The sequence below is a fragment of the Rhinolophus sinicus genome, chromosome 5 (genome assembly GCF_057876585.1).
Source record: "Rhinolophus sinicus isolate RSI-liver-muscle chromosome 5, RSI-T2T, whole genome shotgun sequence".
Classification (NCBI taxonomy): domain Eukaryota; kingdom Metazoa; phylum Chordata; class Mammalia; order Chiroptera; family Rhinolophidae; genus Rhinolophus; species Rhinolophus sinicus.
Genome location: NC_142505.1, coordinates 72,350,569 through 72,369,152, shown reverse-complemented (window position 1 = coordinate 72,369,152; position 18,584 = coordinate 72,350,569). Strand labels below are relative to the sequence as shown.

At 46.1% G+C, this 18,584-nt stretch overlaps 1 long non-coding RNA gene across 1 annotated transcript; it reads right to left on the bottom strand.

The window, feature by feature from the left end:
- Positions 1-2,766: 2,766 nt before the first annotated feature.
- LOC141567259 (uncharacterized) lies at positions 2,767-18,576 on the bottom strand. The gene is made up of 2 exons (XR_012489763.1): positions 17,362-18,576; positions 2,767-3,312 (listed from the first exon to the last, which is right to left on the bottom strand). It is a non-coding gene; the product is annotated as an uncharacterized LOC141567259 (long non-coding RNA).
- Between the last annotated feature and the right edge of the window lie 8 nt (positions 18,577-18,584).

The following is an 18,584-nucleotide window of genomic DNA, read 5'->3' as shown; positions in this document are numbered from 1 at the left end:
TGATTTGTCACCCAGCATTTGACAACTAGTACAAATGGATTGATCCCTGATAACTTTGTTGGAGAACTTGGATGCTAAAACTAGAAGAATCCTCAAGAATTCTCAGTTACAACAAAATCAATTTGAATGGATTTCTTTCCTTTTCAGAGGAGTCCTGACTGATACAAAATAATCTGTGGGAAATGAAGTGGAGACAAAATGCAGCAATTTCTTAGTTCTGCTGGAAGACAGGCCATGGAAGACTTCCTGGAAGAAAAACCCAGCAAGTGGAGGGCAGGAGAGGTAGGAGCACATTTTCAACAATTGTTTTCAAAGGTAACAGGATGGACAACTGTTAAGACCATGATGAAAGTGAAACTAGGAGATGTACAGATGAAGTCATTAAAGTGAGAGCGTCTTAGTTCTTTTTTTTTGGTTATCTAATATTTCTTTCGTTATATTTGATTATGTCACTACAGTTAAAATAAAACCACCTTGGTGAAAAGACAAGGCAATTTCTTTCTTTTTAAAAAAACATTAAAGCTTATTGAAGTGACAATTGTTAGCAAAATTACATAGGTTTCATGTGTACAATTCTGTAATACATCATCTATATATCACATGTATGTTCACCACCCAGAGCATCTTCGTTCTTGATTGCACCTGAGTACAGACCACTGCGCAGGGCCAATCACACATTGGCCCCTTCCTCCTCGTGAGAAGCTGGCTCGCCATTGGAAAGGAAGGGGCCTTTAGAACAAGTCTTCACAATGAATAAGGGTTTGTGGGGGACGGGTGGGGGTGCTTTCAGAGTGAGTAATACAACTTCACAAAAGCCTGGATGCATCATGTCAGATGGGGAATGTGCTGAGCACAGGGCGCTTTGTAGGGAATGTGAGATGGGGCGTGAAGTCCTTTGGGACTGAAGATGGACACTCATGGGGAGTTGAGTGCTCAACATCCATTCCCCTTTCCTCTTCCTCTGGTCTCCCAGTTTCTATCTGGGAAATCACCCCTCCCCCACTGTGTGGTGAAAGGATAATTTCTAGTGACCGCCTCCCACTATGGAAGCCTAATGGGCCAGAGCACCCTCTCCCTACCATAGCATAGCCAGAGAGCACTGTTTAAAAAAAAAAAAAAACACAGGCCCAAAATGGCATCACTTGAGCTAAAAGACCATGATACCAAACCTGATCTAATTGCAGCTTCAACCTCCCCCACAATCTTTATCAACCAGTATGGAATTTTCTGGCCAACACCAGTAAGGTAACCTGTCACATAGGCTCTCTCCATCCCCCGTAGAAAGAAGAGGCAATCTCCATAATAAAAAACCCTTCACCTCCTCTCCCCACTAAGAAAAGATGTCCAGGCCCAAAAAGAATCCTTTCTTTCACTAATACTAGCTCCCTTGCCCCACCCTTCTTCCTATCATTGACTTAAAAATAATATCGACTAGGTATTTCATCACCAAAAAGGATCTATTCAGGAAAAAGCAAAAGCTTGCAACCCAGCACATGCAGAGATGGCAAGCCACTTGCACACTCTGGCCTGGGACGGAGGGGTATTTAAGGAAGGGGAAAAGGAAGTTAGAGCCATAGAGTTTTATTATAAAGGAAGTTAGACCTGGCGACTGAACAATAACATCGACTAGGTAGTCCGTCACCAAAAGGATTTATTCGGGAAAAAGAAAAAGCTCTGCAGCAACATGAGAACATGCGACCCAATGAGCCACGTGCACATTCTGCCCTACGCCAAGGTGGTGAATATACTCGGGGTGCCAAAAAAATGCGTACAAGTGGACACTTTGGTCAACGTTGCTCAAGCAGTAGTTCGCTGTAATCAGAAATGTCTGGATGCTGATGGTAACCACTTTGAGCACCTCTTGTAATTGCAGAAGTCAAACGTGACTTGTATTCACCTTTTGTTATGGTATATATTGAGTATTACAATTTTAATAGTTTTTTTCATTTCTTAAAGTGTGTATACATTTTTTTGGCACCCTCTGTATATATAGGGCAGGGAGACAGGAAGTTAGAACCACAGGATTTTATGAAAAGGAAGTCAGGACCCTAAAGTTCAAGGAACCCAGCTCTGCCTACATACCTCTCAGCCTGACTAGTTTCCTTAGACTCCCAGTTCTTCCTGTAGGGTTCTCCAGTGAACTTCCATAAGCCCTACCTCCTGCCATAGACCTTCCTGCCCTATTATGTTTTCTTCAAGTTCCAGTTCATCTTTATCACTATAAAATCCTTCCAGTTTGTACAACTTTCCAGCGGGCCCTTCTAGTCTCTAGATGGGACGCTGCGTGATTCATGACTCGCTTAATAAAGCCAGCTAGATCTCCAAATTTACTCAGTTGAATTTTGTTTGTTGGAGGTCTGGCACTGCATCACCTGTGCCCTGACCAGATTGTCCCTGCTACAAGTAATGCCAGGATGCCATTGAAAAATCAAGCCTAAGGGCTGGCACTGTGGCTCAGGTGGTTGGAGCACTGAGCTCCTAACGCCAAGGCCACCAGTTCGATTCCCATTTGGGCCAGTGAGCTGCGCCCTCTACAGCTAAGATTGTGAACAACAGCTCTCCCTGGAGCTGTGCTGCCGTGAGCGTGAGTGGCTGGCAGCCCAAGAGAGTCATTTGAGAAATGAACCTGAGTGGGGGTTGGGGAAGGCGGAAGAAGGGGGAGGAAAAAAAAACCAAGCCTAAGCAGGAAGAAAGTTCAAATTCATGATTTTTGTTACCCCGGGGGCCAAAAGCCCCTTCTGTGAAGCCAATAACGAGACAGAAAGGGAACCTTAACAGCACAAGCTTTATTCAATGGCAGGAGAGAACGGAGACGTGGAGCCTTGCTCTCAGCTCAGCTTCTCCTCAGTTAAGGGTTGAAGGGTTGTCTAAACAGAATAGTGGAAATGAGGAGGTTTATATAAATAGATGGGAGGAATATTCATGGGTGTTTTGGGAAAGGGGTGGTGGTTTTCTTGGAATCAGCGTTCTGCCTTCTTTTTGTCCTTTTATGGTCTCTTCCCCGTTTTCATGACAATTGTCAACTGTCATGGTACCAGTAGGTGTGTCATTTAGCATGGAGATTAGATTATACTGAGCTTTGAAATCCTTTGGGGGGTCACTTAGGCAGCCATCTTGGTCTCAACCTGTTTGGTCAAGTTCTTAACAACTATCCACAGGCCTTCCTTTCCTCAGAGACAAATAGAGTTAGAGTGGGGAGGGCTTCATCACAGATCTGCTGTGGAGTAACAAATTCCCCCTTTCCGATTTTTCACTCTTCATTCTTGAGTTGGTGCTGAGGGACGAAGGTCTGTCTTCTGTAGCTTCTTCTAGCTGGAAGAGATGATGACAGGGGCCTCATTAGAGAAGTGAAACCTTTCCCTAGCTAATCTTAAATGTGTCTGATTATCTCCTGGCGGTAGCTCATATCCTGTGTTATTACTGTCTGTCGTTTGATTGTGTATGGAGATGCCTGCAGGAACTAGGAGTCCAGGGTACAATGGCCTTCATGTTGAGAGTTGTCTATCACGGGTAAGCTATAGCTAAGAGGAGAGAGGGAAAAGTTGGGATGGGCCTCCCTTGGCTGGGGAGGCGTTTAAACCTGGGGCCACATAGGAAGACATATCCTGGTGGTGTACAGGATTGGCAAGGGGAGATAGAGTTAAACCATGTGATTAAGACTGGGTCCCAAGAGGGGCTTTTATTACAGCAGGAGGATAAGAGGCCTCCCCAAAACTCAGGGTCCCTGGGCCCCGTTGGTGCCCTCTCAGCTTTAGGAGGTAGGTAGTAGAGTCACCACGATTCGTTCTCAAGCCCTTCCCAAAGTGTACATCGACCCCGGGGGCTTGTTGCTTCTTTCTCATCCTTAATCTTATGGCTGGCAGGACACCAATGGGTTGTATTAGGAGTGCACCTCAGGGGGTTATTGAATGTTAGCAGGAGGAAAGAGGAAGCCCTAGTTTTTATAGGCTGACCACTTTGGCAGTCTAGGCATTGGGTTTATGAGGAATTACAGTAAAGTTCTCTAACCCCAGTTCTGCTAGACTAGTTAAAAATTTGGGTGAGGTATATGCATTCAAGGTTTGTTGTCTGTCTTGTCTAGTCTGAGGACTATGGGAGAGCTGTTAGGAAAAGATTTGGGGGAGGCCTGAGTGAAATGTGAGGTTCACTGCTGTTTTGACTGGATGACATTGAGGCCAGTTACCCTTGGTGTGGGGATGATGGTGACAAATCCAGTGTCGAAATACATTGTTTCCTAGTGCGATGATACGAGAGGTTAACTAGGGCATTTGTTTCCCATAGAGATAGGGTTGGGGGTACCCTTTCTACCCACATAAGGTTTATTAATGGGAAAAGCTAGAAGAGCTTCATTATGCTATAAAAGAGTTATTGAGGGGAAGAGAAGAATACCCTTCAAAGTAGCAAATAGGAACCCTATAGCGAAGAGGAGGCTGTAGATTGGTGCTAGTTAGCAAAGTATTAGAAGATTATTTATCTGGTTTGTTATTCTTCTGGAACAATAGTTCGAGGTCTGATATAGGCTTGCAGAAGTAAAGTATTGTGGGTCTTGGAGTGTCTCAGGCTCTGGGCTGGTCACCTGCTTTACCCTTCTGTAGGGCATCTAAGACAATATTCTCTGTGACTTAAGGGTAGAGTTGGGTGTTAGAATCATTAAATAAGGTCCTTTGCATTTAGGCTCTAATTGACCTTGGGGCCCGTTTTCCCTCTAAGTTTTTAAGAAGACCCAATCTCCAGGTTGGAAGGATGTAGAAAAGTCAAGTCAGAGGGGGTGGGTAACCCCTGGTTTCCCAAAGACCTTGGTGTCTTTGACTATGTCTCCAATCAGGGTGGCAAACCAGGTCTAGATGGGATAGGCCTGCCGTACCTGAATTTGCAGGGGCTTAGCTTAAGTCCCCCTTTTGGAGCTACCTGTTACCTTATCAGCGTTTTAGGAAGGAGAGAAATCCAGGGCAGAGAGGTCTCCTGGCATAACTTGGCAAAAGTCCTTTTGAGTGTTTGGTTGGTCTTCTACTTTTCCCGAGGATTGGGGTCTCCAGGCAGAGTAGAAGTGCCATTTGATGCCCAAGACCTTGGAGGCATCTTTAGTGATGGCCAATACAAAGGCTGGCCCATTGTTGCTCTAGCTGGAGCATAGTAACCCAAATCTTGGGATAAGTTCTTTTAAAAGAGTCTTTGAGACCTCTAGGGTGGTTTTGGTTCAGGTGGGGAAGGCCTCTACCCATCCCAAAAATGTGTCAAGAAGTACTAGTAGATATTTGAAGTTCCCCTGAGCCCTTGACATGTTGGTAAAATCAATTTGCCAATCTTCCCCAGGTTGGGAACTTCAATAATGAGTTGGATGAACCTATTTTCCAAGGGCCCTGGTGGAATGGGTGCTAGGATTGTTTAGATAGCAAGTGGGACACGCTTCAATTGCCTCCCAGACTAAGCCTCGGAAGTTAGGGGCCACCATTATTTTGCACAGCCAGTTACAGAGTGTCTCCTGGCCAAAATGAGGGGCCTGGTGGGCTTCTCTAATGGTTGAGCTACAGCTCTTGGGGAGAGAAATTGCCCTTGGGGGCTTATTAACTATCCTGGGTGGTCAGAGCTCTTAGTATAGCCCTATTTAAGAGCTTTTTCATGTCCTTTTGGGGAATAGATGGGAGTATATGAGTGAGGGTTAGGTGTGATGGTAATAAAGACAATTGGAAGGCAGTTCCTTGTATGGCCACACGTTGGGGCTGCCAGGTCTGCCCTATTGTTTCCCTGTATGACTTCAGTGCCCCCCTTTCTATGTCCCTGACAGTGTATTACAGCTACCTGTTGGGGCATTTTAATAGCTTCTAAGCGGCATAGAATTTCAGTGCTGTTTATTTCCAGAGCTTAACATTCTTCTTTCTTTCCATACAGCCCCATGCTCACGTAAAATGGAATAGGCATATTTAGAGTCAGCATATATGTGAAGAATTTTATCCTTTTCCAACTCTAGAGCACTGGTTAAGGTGACTAGTTTGGCCCTTTGGGCAGAGCCACCTGGTAGCAGAGCACCAGCCTCCATGGTCTTGAAAAGGGAGACCATAGTATATCTTGCTTTGAGGTCTGGCCGGTTGGAATATACCTCTTTTGATATCGCCAGGTAATTGTGAGTTAAATTGTCCTGTTCTATAGGGAGGAAGGTGGCTCAGTTTAATGTATTACAGACTTTGAGGGTTAAATTTGAGTTGTTTAGGAGTATCACATGTAGTTGAAGAGTTGTCCCTGGGGATAGCTATTTTGCCCCCTTTTCTTGTGAGAGACTGAGTGTGATGGGGAGTCCAGATAGTTAGAGGTTGTCTAAAGGTCAGCTTCTCTGTCTCTTTAAACTACATCCAAAAGACGCTAGAAATGACCTGTTCTTTGACTTTCCTTCTACTCCTACGATACTACAGTTGTTTGGATCCTATTTTCCTGCCAGATGTTCAAGACCAAGTAAGTAGGAGGTCTCTGTATAGACCAAAAGTCAATCTTCCCCTCCATTATGGTCAGGGTCCGCCGACGTTCCTCAGGAGTGACTTTAGGGCCTTATGAGGTGCCTCACGTCTCCTCCAGTCTTCTTCTCCCACGGATTGTGCCATCTGTCAGGATGCGCCATGGCCTTGTGTGCTACGTGGCTGTTGTGGGGAGCATGGGGGGGGGCATTCTACTTTCCAGTGATCCTCCTTTTTGCAGAGGGCACAATGGTGGGCTCCTAGTCTCTGGGGTTTCTTCGATCCCCCTGGTTGGGAGTTCATGTGACTGACTGGAGTTGTAGGGTCTCTTCTGGGAAGGCCCTGTCATGCCCTGGGCTCTGGCCGACCCTGCAGGCTGAGGGGCTCTGTTCCTCCTTAGCTTTGGACTCCAGATCCTGACGGTTGAACACCCGGAAGGCCAGTTCTACCAGTCTAGAGGAGGGAGTAGTTGGTTCTGATTCTAGTTTCCGTGGTTTCCTCCAGATATAGGGGGCACTTTGGGATATGAAGTGGCACCAAAGGACTGCTGCTCCCTCTATCGAATCAGGGTATTAATATAAATGCGAAAACATTTGCAGAGTCTTTCCATGAAGGCAGAGGGGTTTTCCTTAGGTCCTTGGATAATCTCCTGATTTGTATTCCAATTTATCGGCCTTTTTCCCCAGCTGCCTGAACTCCTCTTAGGATCATAGGTTTAAAGTGGGAAAGACGGTGCCCCCCCCCCCGCCAGCGTCATCTCTATAATTCTATTTGCGGCCCACCTCTGGGGCTACCTGGACGATGGGCTGATGTACTTGCTCTCTGGCATTCTCTCGGTTTACCTTGTCGGCTTCCTCCCTAGCCTTGGTAATGACCAGGGCTTTTTCCTCTCCCGTGAGGAGAACATTCAGGAAAGTGTGAATGTCTCTCCACGTGGGGTTGTGGGCTTGGAAGATGCCCCTTATTAGATTTAGGACTCCCTCTGGGTCCTTTTGTTACCCATGGGAGTGACCTTTCCAATTATAGAGATCTGAAGAGAAGGGACTGCTGATAGCTATTATGTCATCCCCATTTCCAGTGAGGACTTCTCAGCTGCCCCCTTTTCCCTTCCCCATAGGCTTGTGTAACTCCACGTGAACTTCATTTGTTTAGCATGCATTCTGGTTTAATTCAAGTGAACTTTGTTTAGCTGGATAGAACTATGACTCCCTTGCATTCTTTCCCCAGATCCTCCTACCTGTACACATACTGTATGTTCTTTCCTTTTAATCATTAAGCCCTTTAGGACATTAGGTTCTGGTCCGTGTCAAACTCACTTAAAAATAAAGCTTCAGGTCTGTCAACCATGACCAGGATATATTATAATAACTAAACCTCAAACTAGAATAAGGTTTTAGTCAAACAAAGATAACACCTTGGCCTCAGTTACGTTTCAGCTCCGGACCCATGAAAGTGGAACAGCCCCACAGACCACATCCCCTGGAGACCAGACTGAACAATGTCATAACTGACACCAGGATCTGCAGCCCTGATCAACGGCTCCTGCCTGAGCCCTGACCAATCAGTAGAGCCCACCTCCCCAGCTCCCATAGCAACCATGATTAATGATTTTTCCCTTCTATAACCGAGCCATAGAAGCAACAGGGGAACCAGGTTTTTGAGAGCACAGGCTCACCTGTGTCTCGGGCTTGGCGCCAACTCCTTAAATAAACCTTTACTTTCTTTGCTGCAAACTCCTGCTCGGATCTTTATTGGCTTGAGTGTGCGCAGGCAAGCGGATCCTTTGAGTCTGCCACAACACTTGTAGCTAGTCTCATTGTGTTGGCTGAGCTATTATCCGGATCCAGTGATGGAGATAACGCAGTGCAGAAGGGGGAGGAAGTAAATGAACGAGCCTAGGTTTTCAGAGGAGAGAAAAAAGATGAGAGAGAGAGAGAGAGAGAGAGAGAGAGAGAGAGAGAGAGAGGCTAGTCCCCTAGGGAGAACTACTGACCTTGTGGATATGGTGGTTCCTCTTTCACCTTTTCCTGGAACCCTGTAGGGGCTCAGTACTCAAGAAGGAACCAGAGACCTTGTGCAGGGTGCCCCCTAGCACAACCTTGGGTTCAGGCAAGAGTCCTCAGCTATATAAAGTCCAGAGTTTTTTTTCCTTGGTATCCACTTCCATTTGCCAGCTTTCGTTTTCCATGCCTGACTGCTAATAGAACTCCATTTTATAGTTCCTGCCTTTCTTTCAGCACTTATTAGCCTGGAGAAAGGACATAGGGTCGACCTGGCTTCCCCAAATGGAGTGCCAGGTGATCAGGCCACCGATCCCTTCATAGTTGCCATTTGTTACCCACGGGCCAGAAGCCCCTTCTGCGGATCTCATGTGGGGTTGTTTTTCCATTCGCTGTCATGATCACAAGAGATCTAGAGTAGAGGGTCTCCAGAAACCATGTCGTGCTTTCAGTGGTTTAACAATGTCATCAAGACCCCAACTTCTTTCTTCCTTTTTTCTTTTCAATGGTCCTCAATGTTCAAACCCTAATAGTCATTAGATGGATGTCACAGCTCCAGGAATCACATAAACTCCAGTGAAAAAGAAAGACTTTCCTTTCCAATAAATGCTTCTTAGAAATGAAGACACCCCCTCACAAAAATCCCAAGCAGACCTCTCCCCTCATGGTTCATTGGCCAGAACTGGGTCACCTGACACCCCTAAACCAATCCCTGGTCAGAGTAGGAGATCTTCATAATTGCCTTAGACCAATCAACCCTGGAGTTAGATCAGAGGTGTGTGAGGTAAAGAAGCCACTGGACCAGAATTGGGACTCTGCAAACAGGAAAAGGGAATGACAGGGGTGTTAGTTGGACAACTACAGTGTCTGCTGTAATTCCTGCTTCCTGGTCCGCTCCGGGCCCTTAATTCTTGCCTATTTTCAGCCTATTCCTTCTAGTTGATGCTGTGAACTCCTGAGAACCTTTGTGTAAAGTAAACTGCCTTTTGTTTAAGTAGCTAATTTTCTGTTGCTTGCAGCCAAGAACTCTCTCTTTCTTCCTGATGCCTCAAGTCTAATCAACCTCCAAGTTCTATTCATTCCACTGCCTACATGTTTTTCAAATCCCTCCACTTCTCTTCATTCCTACTGCCTCTTTCTTTGACTTCCAGAAAACTCAAGGTGACTATAACTTGAGAGCCTGTGGTGGACATCTATCATTTCCCCTCTGTCAACATAAGAAACATCCAAATCTGTAGAGAATTTTTATAAGAATTTATTTGAGCCAAACTGACAACATTGCTGGGAAGCAAGATCTGAAATGCTCTGGAGAATGACAGTTTTGCAGCTTCTTTTACACATTTGGAATTAAGGAGGGGCCATATGGAAGATTACAGGAAGGTGAGCGAAAGCAAGGGACAGGATAGTTAACATGATTATGTGCTCCCTTGAGGGTGGTTACCCCTTTGAGGGGTCTGGAAAAGAGGATTACTTCTGGTATTTCAAACGTGTGTTAACCTGGATGCACAGAAACAGTGGACTGGGCTGCTTACAAAGATAAGCCTTTTACTACAGAAGTCATAGGCCTGGGGTGTGACTACCCACCATGACCCGCCCAGTTAGAAATTTATGATCAGATCACCCTGTGAGGTTACTTTCAGTACATACCCCCTTCATCGTCCACACCTGTTTAGCATTCATTGTCCCTTTTAGTAGTAATGGCTCTGTAACATTGTGATTTATAAGCTAGATGATAGATAGATAGATAGATAGATAGATAGATAGATAGATAGATAGATATGAGGTCTGATAAATAAGTTTGCAAACTCATCCTAGAAAAAGTGCTACATACCTCATTGCTGACTATCACTATGGTCACCTTTGAAGTACTCCCCTTGGGAAGCTATGCACCAATGCCAGCTCCTAGTCCACCCTTCAAAGCAATTTTGAAACTCTTTTCTGAAATGGCCTTCAGAGCTGTCATCATATTACCCTTGAGGTCCTGAATGTCATCAAAATGTCTTCCTTTCAATATTTCCTTTCTCTTCGGTAAAGAAAGAAGTCATTGGGGGCCGGATCAGGTGAGTAGGGAGGGTGTTCCAATACAGTTATTTGTTTACTGGCTAAAAACTCCTTCACAGACAGTGCCGTGTGAGCTGGTGCATTGTCGTGATGCAAGAGCCATGAATTGTTAGCGAAAAGGTCAGGTCGTTTCATCTAACTTTTTCACACAGACTTTTCAGCACTTCCAAATAGTAAACTTGGTTAACTGTTCCTCTAGTTGGTACAAATTCATTAAGGAATAAGCCCTATGGTATCAAAAAAGGTTAGCAACATTGTTGCAACAAGTTCGCTAACTTAGTTGTCCAACCTCGTAGATAGCTAGATAGATAGATGATATAGATATATATAGATATTGATGTAGATGTAGATATAGATATATAGATAGTATGATCATCCAGATGACTGAAATATATTTCTCACATTTATTTGGCCTTCATCAACAGTTTCTGGCTCACGGCTCTGAAACCCAGTACATGGGAATTTCTCTTGTTATAACTTTTGCACCCCACCCAAGGGTGGGTGCTGGTTGCCAGTAAGAGCCAATCATGTGGTCAAAAGATTGGAACTTTCAGCCCCCACCCCCTTACTTCCAGGAAGGAAAGAGAGGCTTAAGGTTAAATATAATCACTATTGGCCAATGACTTAGTCAATCACGACTACGTAACAAAGCCTCCATAAAAACCCTAAAGGACAGCTCATTAGCCATTCTTAGGAGAGCTGCCATGTTGTGGAACTGGAACACTTCCACGTGCCACCATGCAGGGCCCCAACCTCCATGAACACAGAAACTCCTTTGTTCAGGACTTCACTCTATATATCTCTTCATCTGGTTGTTGATTTGTATCTTTGAATACCCTTTGTAATGAATTGATAACCTAGTGAGTAAATGGGTTTTCCTGAGTTCTGTGAGCCATTCTAGCAAATTAGTCGAACCCAAGGAGAGTCTCAGTCATAAGAATCTCTGATTTATAGCCAGTTGGTCAGAAGCATAGATAACAACCTGGTGTCTGACGTGGAGGGTGGTCTTGTGGGACTGAGCCTTTTACCTGTGGAATCTGATTCTATCTCCAGGTAGATAGTATCAGAATTGAGTTGAACACTTGGACACCCTGCTGGTGTCTGAGAATTGGATCCTGGAACCCTTTAGTCCCTCAGTGTTTTTTGGGGAAAGCACCCATTCCCTTCCCCCACCATCAATTTCATCCACCATGGCTAAAATCAAGTTTACTCCATCCCTCAGCTGAGGTTAGAGTGGACATGTAATTCAGACTTAACCAATCAGAACTCTCTCTCTCTCTCTCTCTCTCTCTCTCTCTCTCTCTCTCTCTCTCTCTCCTCAGTGATTGGTTCAAAACGAACACCTGACTCAAATCAAACCAGTGGGAGGCAGCCCCAGGATTTTTTCTGGAATCATCAAGATAAAAGCTCTTTTTATATAAGTTGCCACAGTGGTAAGAAATGAGCATGGAGCTGCTTTAACATCTCAAAGGAAAACCTGCCTGAGAATAAAGACAACACAGATTAAAAGCAGAATCAGAATGTGGGAAAGACAAATTTTGAGTGACACCATTTGAGACCTGGGATCCAACAACACTTAAAGTCAGAACTACCACCTATACTTTTCAGTTACTTGAACCAATAAATTTCCTTTTTTACTTAAGCCAGTTTTAGTTGCAACCAAAAGTCCCAACTGATTCAAGTATTCATACATTGTTATCAGGAAATTCCTAAAACAAAACAAAACAAAACTTCTCACGATCAGCTCTGTAAATCAGTAGCTTAATGAACAGGAAAATAATGGTCTTAGAAACAGGGACTGGAGGTAGAAAAACAACAATAAACTGGAATCAAGAAATCTTCAAATCCCATCTTGGCACTGAGCCCCCAGCAAAACCCTGGGTCAGGGGTTCAGCCTCTCTGAACCTTAATTGCCACCCCTCTAGAGGGAAGGATGGGCACTCTGCGTGGCAGAGATAGTGAGATGTTTGCATGGGGATGCATGTGAAAAGGCAGAGCCTGGCATACAGTTGGGGTTCAATCTACAGAAGTTTACAAAGAAACTTCTCCATGTGAACACCCTCCCCCTTGCCAGCAATTTCTACACATCTGCCCCAGTCTTCCCTGCACATCTGGGGCTCCTCCATCAACTGCTTTGGACCAGAGCAGAAAGGCACCATCTATCTTCTTGCCCTGGCTTCTGTCTTCTACAGCAGGGGTGTGGGTCTATGGGATGAGAAATGGGAGACCATCAAGTTCCTGCTCACAAGTGCCTGGATACATGCAGACACAAACAAACCCCAGTCCTCCGTAACGGAGACTTGGGGCATACCTGGCAGAATAGGCAGAACTGCCTGTTCAAAGACAAGTTTAGGAGCTCAAAAGGTACCCATCCCACCACCTTTCATTCCTTCTCAGGGGTGCCATTTTTCTCTCAGTCATTCAGGTTGTCACCATGGAACCCTTGTAAAAATGGAACCCACTCCTTCCTCCAGACCAGTGCTGTCTGACGGAACTTCCTGTGATGATGGAAATATTCTCTGTCTGCATTGTCTCATACGGCAGCCACTACTCACACATGGCACTATTGAGCACTTGAAATGGGGCTAGTGTGACTGAGGAACTGAACATTCATTTTATTTCATTTTAATTAATTTCGATTTAAATAGGCACATGTGGCTAGCAGCTACTGTATTGGACAGTGGAGCTCCCGGTGGATGCGGTGTGTAGCTAACCTTCACAAGGACAACAAGAGGGAGAGGGGTGGGATGGAAAGTATGAGAACTACAAGGGCCTAATCAAGTTGGGCCTCAGTAGGTCATGGGGAGGAGTTTGGGTTTTATTTTTATTTTTTAAAAACTTATTTATTTTAAGTGTGTTTTTCCAGGACCCATCAGCTTCAAGTCAAGTAGTTGTTTCACTCTAGTTGTGGAGGGCGCAGCTCACACTGGCCCAGCAGGGATGGAACCGGCAACCTTGTTAGAGCATCGCGCTCTAACCAACTGAGCTAACCAGCTGCCCCTTGGGTTTCATTTTTAAGTGTAACAGGAAGTGTATTAGTTGTCTATTGCTGCTAATAAAGGATAACAAACTGCTCCCAAATTTAGTACAGGATACAGCCTAAGCAACAAATATTTATTATGTCCCAGTTTCTGTGAGTCAAGCACCTGGGCACTGTTAAACGGGTGCCTCTGGCTCAGTCTCTCACTAGGCTGCGGTCATCTTGACTGGGGCAGGATCCACTTCCACATTCATTCACAAGGCTGTTGGTGGGAGACCTTAGTTCCCTGCCATGTAGGCCTTTCCACGGGGCAGCTCTAAACTTGACAGCTGGCTTCCCTCAGAGTGAGCCAGCGAAGAGGTGAGAGTAGTCGCCTAAAATGGAAGCCAGGGCCTTTTAGTAACCTAATCTTGGAAGTGACATTCAATCACTTTTGCTGCATTCTTTTCATTAGAAGTGAGTCATTGGGTCCAGCCCATACTCAAGGGAAGGGGATCACATTAGGGGGAATATGAGGAAGGGGGATCACTGGGGCCATCTGAGAGACTGCCCACCCACCCCAGGAAGATGCTAGAGGTTTCTGAGCAGGAAAGTGACAAGATCAGGTTTTTAAAAAAATTAACAGTACAGTCTTGGGATACAAGATGAAAAGTCCAAAAGGGTATACGATATAAGGCCTCCCTCCCATCCTGTCCCCAGCCACTTCATTTCCCTTCCTAGAAGCAACCAATGTTCCCAGGCTTCATGGGGCTTTCCAGAAGCACCCCATCAAAGCAAATCCAACTGTAGCAGCTGTTAGTATTGTTCACCAAATATTTCCAATAATATTTTCCTTCCAGGCATACAGTTGTTATTCTAAGAATCCATTTCTGTATAAAAAAAACCACTCCCAACTTAGTGGCATAAAATTACAACTATTTTATTATGCTCATGGATTTTGTGAAGGTTGGGAATTCAGGCAGGACCCAGCAGAGTTAGCTTCGTCTCTCTGCCACAAAGGCCAGGGGGGATACTTGAATGGCTGGGGCTGATCCCAAAGGCCAGGAGCTGGAATCACCTGGAGGCTTCCTCACTCACACGCATGGTGCTGCGATCAGAATGCCAACGGGAGCAGAGCACCTACTGGCCTTTCTGTTCAGTTTGGGCTTCTCATAGCCTGGCTGTTGATTCCGAGGGAACATCCCAAGAAAAGCTTCCAGAGGGTAAGCACTGCCAGAGCAGCAGGCTGCATGGCCTTTTCTCACCTAGCTTTAGATCTCATGTGCCATCAGATTCTACTGATAGCAAGAGTCACAAGGGACAGGGAAGTTAGAGACCACCTCTTGCTGTGGGGGTGGCAAGGTCACCTTGCTGAAGTGCCTGTGGGATGGGAGCTTACTGCCAGGCTCATCTTTGGAAAATATAATCTTCCCCCATAGTGTCGTACCGCCTACCACTTTCAAGTCAGTTGTGGCCATGTGGTTTGCCTTGACAGATGAAATGTGAGCAGAAGGGACTTGTGTCACTTTCATGTGCAAGCTTTAAGGGCCATAGGACGATTCACCACATTTCCTTGCTCCAGCTGCCACTGTAGAAATACAAATGGAGCCCCTGTCATCCTGGGTCCCTGAGTGATGGCTCTAAGTGGAGCCTCCCCACCTCCCAACAACCTGCATTGGACGTGTGGTGGGCCTGAGAAATAAACGTTTGTTGTTTTAAGTCACTGAAATTTAGAGATTGTTTGTTACTGCAGCGTAACCTAGCCTATCCTGTCCCTTTCCACAAAAATGGTAGCAAATCTTACACACTACTCTGCACTTTGTCCTTTTCATTTAACAGTATATCTTGGAGATTGTTTCTATCAGTACAAGAAGAGCACCCCCAGACCTTTTTTTTCTTTTTTTTTTTTTAGCAGCTACATCATTTCTATACCGGAAAAGACGAAATTTTACTCAATCAGTCCTATTTAGGATAATTAGTGCCGTTTATCTTTTTGGACACAGCTGCAAGGAATAACCTTGAATATCCTTTTCTGGTTTTGCCTGAGTGAAATTATATTTGTAGGAGAAATTCCTAGAAATGTGTATCGAAGATGGTGGGTGGTAAATGCCCCTTTTAAAAAGATCACTTTGGCTGTAGGTAGAGAATGAGCCAGAACCTGAGAGCTACGGGTGACATCTTCCCCTCTTCACCCCATATCAGTCACCAAGTCCTGCTTATCCCAGCTGTATCATCACTCTCAATATGGCCTCTTGCCTGTGGTACCTCCTGGCCACTGCTGCAGCACAGGGCACCGGGCACTGTCATTCCTTTCTAATGATTCCTCCTAAAAGGCCTCCCACCTGTCTTACTCAGGATACTTGGCTGCAAACAACGAAGATAAACCTGGGTAACAAGCAGGCAAGGAAGGAATTGAATGGATGCTCCTGGGTGCTTGCTGAATCCCCCTGCCCAGGAAGGGCCTGGCTTGACCACCTCCCGGTCCCTTTCCTCTGCCTCCGTAATGAATCCTAAATGGTCCTCTGATGTCTTATGTTAATCATTTGCATTGGATACAAATACCTAATTGGAAGTGTTGAAAACGTGTGCCAGCTACCAGTGACCTTAGAGAGAAAATTCTGCCTCTCCTCTGATTTCCACAGTGGAAAGCAGGGCCTGTCTCTGCATTTCATGTTTCCTCCTAAAGAGGAGGGCTGTTCAGATGCTAGGCAGCCAAACAAGTCAGCCTAAGCCCCTCTCTTCGACCTTTGATCCCCACCCCTAGCAGGTCCTTCACAATCTGGCTCAGAGTAAGCAACTCTGATCACACACAACAGCGCAGCGCTATCCTCAGAATGAAGTCCAAACTCTTAACCTGGCTTCCAAAGAGCTCTCTGATCCAGGCCCTTCCAAGGCCTGACCTCATTTCTTGGCCTCCATGCCCACCCCAATGTGCACCTGAAATTCTAGCCTGGTTCTCTGCCCTCAGGGACCCAATGTGTGAGCCCTTAGTGCCTTCCTCTACAGAGCTTTGAATACGCGCTAGCCCTCTGTCCAAAAGGCTCTTTCCTTCCCCGCTCCCATAATCCCTGAAACCTACACAGTCTCACTTAACTCTCAGGTGTCACTTGCACACAACAGCCTTCATTGGGTGAGGTACCTGCCCTCGTCTTACTAGCCACTGGGTTTCCTTCTTTCAAGGTACTTACCTTTCCTCCCAAATGTATCCTACATCCATGCACTTGTCTCCATCTCTACAGCCTCCTTCTTGGTCCAAGCCACCATCCTCTCTGCACCCCTGGAATTCTGCAGCCTCCCAACTGCTCTCTCTGCTTCCATTCTTGGCACCCTTAAAATCCACTAGCTAGAGTTATCTTTTTAAGTATAAAGCATCCTTTTAAAAGCTTCACATTTCACTTAAGAAAAACAAACTCCTCACCATGGTCTGCAAAGCTTTCCACCACCTAGCTAGTGCCCTTGCTCCTTCATCTGATCTCAGACCCTTGGGCCCTGAAATTAAGCAGGCCTTCTTCCTTCCTGTTCCTTGAACACACCAAACTTATTCTAGGCTCAGAGCCCTTGCACTTGCTGTTGCCTTTACTTGGAACTCTGTTCCCCCAGATCTCTGTGTGGTTGAATCTGCTCAGATGTCACACCTTGATACCATTCCCCCTGACTCTGTCTTGTCCTAAAAAATAAAATCGCCAGTTATTTTACCAGCAACAGGGGTTTATTCTGGAATAGCCGGGAACCGCAATTTGCAACAAGCATGCCATATATAACAAAACTATAGGCAAGTCCAACAAGCAAAGGAGAGAAACGTTATTTTATAAAAAGGAGGAAGTAGAGAGAAGTTGTTTTAAAAGAAAAGTCCACTGGAGGAAAGGGATAGTTCAGGGTGCTGACGGTTTCTTACCCGCTGAGTTGCTGGGCAAGAAGGGAAATCTTCCTCCTGCTGGAGTAAAGTAGTACCAACTTGTAAGGTGTGTCTCTTCCTGATGAGGTCCCTAATTGACTCTTTCCTCTTGGGGTCTGTAAATGATGTCCAGTGGTAGTGCAACAGGGTTCCCCCTTCCAGGCTCCCCACTCCATTTTAAATGAAGTTTCCCGTTATTAATTTTCAGTCTTAGTACCACTTATTACTCTCTGAGACCGTCCCAGTTACTTACTTACAGGATTATCTTTATCCCCTTTCTAGCATGTAAGCAGGGAGCTTAGCTATCTTGCTGACACCACTGTATTTCCCAGCACCTGGCTTGATGCCTGGCACAAAGCGGGTGCTCTGTATTTTTGGATGACTGAATGGATAGGTAACAGAAGCCTAGTTGAATCCGGTTCTGCCTTACTCGCTGAGTCTGGGTAAGTCCGTTTCCTGGTGTGTGAAGTGGGGGTTGGAGGGAGTAGGATGTTGAGCTAGAAGGTGTTGATTAGCTGTAAAATTTCGGCCTTGTTTTCTTTTCAGCCACAGGACCTCCGGCGCCTCAGCTCCCCACCTGTATAATGGGCGTGAGCTCACCCCAACCTCTCGGGGTGGTAGTGCTGCCTTATAAGGCAGCAGAGGCCGAGGGCGGGCGAGGCAGTGTGAGTGGAGAGAAATCACAACATCCGGCTGCGGGGGTGGGGCGGGGGCGCCAGCGGCGGCCGAGCCGGAGGCCGCTTCTGAAGCCTCTCCCCTCTTCTGATGTGCGCCCTCCAGGATGGTCCCACCCAAAGGAACACCGCCGGACAGACGGCCCAAACCAGCTCGCGGCTCAGAAGCCCAGAATACTAAGTGCATCCACTACAAACCGTAGAAAAGCCAAGGCGAGCCCCAGGAACCCGGGCCACACCCCCCTCTAATGGCCCAATCAGAGTGCATTGCAGAGAAAGACTGAACATCCGGCCTCCAGGGCGTGACCCAGAGGACCCACCTCCGTTGTCCCAGGAGGGCTCGGCCCTAATTGGCAGTTCGGTATCCTACGAAGGCCCAGAAATTCGAACCTAGGGGCCGAACCCCACCTCAAACCAACCAGGAAGAGATGACGTATTAAGTCCCGCCTCCTTGCTCCTTTGAGCGAATCCCTGGCTCAGGGGGAGGAGGATAATGAAGAGGCTGTCTAATGGGTAGACGGCGCGGGGAGCGCCCGCCTGGTTATTGGA